This window comes from Terrapene carolina, unplaced genomic scaffold (genome assembly GCF_002925995.2).
Source record: "Terrapene carolina triunguis isolate 2854851 unplaced genomic scaffold, T_m_triunguis-2.0 Scaffold130, whole genome shotgun sequence".
NCBI lineage: Eukaryota > Metazoa > Chordata > Testudines > Emydidae > Terrapene > Terrapene triunguis.
The window spans coordinates 18935886-18938304 of record NW_020664481.1 but is presented as its reverse complement, the minus strand read 5'-3'; positions in this window follow the sequence as shown (position 1 = coordinate 18938304).

Genomic DNA, 2419 nt, shown 5'->3' with positions numbered 1-2419 from the left:
ACCCAGTGGATGAATGGCCCACTAGTGACTAGATGCTGATGGTTTTAAGGGCAGTGGGGTTCATGCTCTTTCTACAGCCAGTTCTTCCTAAACGTAGATGCACTTGCTATCATTTTGCTGCTTTGCTGAACATGTCCATTGGAACCTATTGGCTCATTAGGACTGGAGGCCTATTAATATTTGGGTTTATTACTCTCACAAATTGAAACTACTGTATATACCTACCTCCTACCCTGCTAAACTGGAATTGTTCTCTATGTCCATTCTGCCAGGCACAGCAGACCAGGATCATTCTAGTTTGTGGATCAGCCACAAATGGGAGAATAAGACCTGAGGTTACATAGAATTGCAAAACTCAGTAGCAGGCGTTGAATCCCATGAGGGGTGGATCTGCTGTCTTGGTTTGGCTTGTTATGGATACAGGGACCAGCCATAAAATTAGGGTGTAGATCAGGGCTAAGATTTCGGTAGTGTTTGGACTCAGGGGTTTGGTAGGAACTCATCTCTAGATTATATCTGCTTTTTATCGATTAACCAAGAGGTGGCTGGGGTAAGGGAAAGGCTGAAAAATCCCATCCAGGTCAATAGTGCTCTTTTGCTGTATAGAAATACAGGATTTGACATAGCAAACATTCCAAACAAATTTACAACCAAACCCCAGCTCAGCCAGTGAAGGCTTGTACTGGTCTTTCATTATGCCCAGTTCTTCAGTGTATTTATTAATATCTAAGGCATCCATTCTCTGAGTACCTGGGGACCCCCTCTCTATCACCCCTTTTGCACACTTCAGTATACTCTATATTACATAGTTAGGCGCTGTAAGCTCTTTGGGACAGCAACTGTCTATTCATTACATGTATGTACAGCTTCGAATGTAGAGGGGCCCTGATCCATATCAAGGGCCTCTAGATCTGGGGTTCTCAAACTGGGGGTTAGGACCCCTCAGGGGGTCACGAGTTTATTACATGGGGGGTCATGAGCTGTCAGCCTCCACTCCAAACCCCGCTTTGCTTTGAGCATTTATAATGGTGTTAAATATATTAAAACGTGTTTTTAATTTATAAAAGGGATTGCACTCAGAGGCTTGCTGTGTGAAAGGGGTCACCAGTACAAAAATTTGAGAACTACTGCTCTAGATGCTACTGTAAAAATAGCTATAATCACAATACTTCCCTATTCACCACGATCATACATACAAATGAAACTTGTTTACCTGCAGAGTTGTATGACAGATTGTCTCATTATAGAAGAGGAAAACAGCTGGAATTGTTGTCATGAATTTCTGGAGTGGCACTTGGGCTACTTTTAATGTGACGTCATTAATCATGGCACAGTTTCTATTATACCTTGCATGTGCCTACCACTGTTTTTGAGACCTTTACACCTGATGATTTTGTGTGGTGGCAGCTGTTCTGCTCTGAGCTGCATGTTAATCTTATTATTAACCTCTGCTTAGTGCCACAAAATATTAAGATTAGAGAAAAATTGTCTCCTGTAAGATGTGTCTTTTACTTGCTCCTTTGGTACAATTTTCACATGCTGTAGCCATGGTAATTCTATCCAGTTCTCTTTGTAGAATCCAATTGACGCTGTGATTTAAAATCAGTGAGCAGAACTCCCAGTGATAACAATAATGAGAAAGATGGTTCCTAAAGACCCACATACGTTAATGACAGGCCAGCTGTTAGCGCATGAAGTACATTTGTCCATAAATTCCCAAACAAACATTCCTATAGTATGCATCTGAAACAACAATTTGCATTTTTTAAACATTTTCTTTGCCTTATAATTATTTTGGAATAGTTAAATAAAAGACAGTATAATGTATACACACAGCCACATATCAGACCAAAAACAAATATATGCTGTACAGTCCTCAGATAGGTCAGAATGAAGTGCAGGTTTGGTTCTCAGAACAGTTCTCTTCTGTAGGTGTACAGCTGGATAGCTGCACATTTGTGCTCTAGACGTACTGTACAGTCCCTTTCTAATTTGAGGATATGGAGCTGTAAGATGCCACACAGTGACGAAACAATCTCCAATGTATGGTGAGAGTCTGACAAAGTCGCTATCACTCATCAGGATTACCAATGGCTGCCATTTATTTTATGGAGCAAAATCTTCCCTAGGAATTCCCAGGATTCAGAATGTTCCTTTTAATCATGTGCAATCTTCTGTGCTTTTTGATCTAGTCCAAATAATATCTTGCAAGTATGGGACATGCTCCACAGGATGGTTTCACTGAACTGTACAATTCTGAATATCCATTTATCTTCTTAGAGTGTAACGACAATTAGAAACAATAATATTATACATTTACATAGTACCATTCATCACGAAGGGTCCCATGCCACTTTACAAACTTTTACAAATTATTTATGGTACCTAACACAATCATTTTGCTTGCCTCTGGGATAGT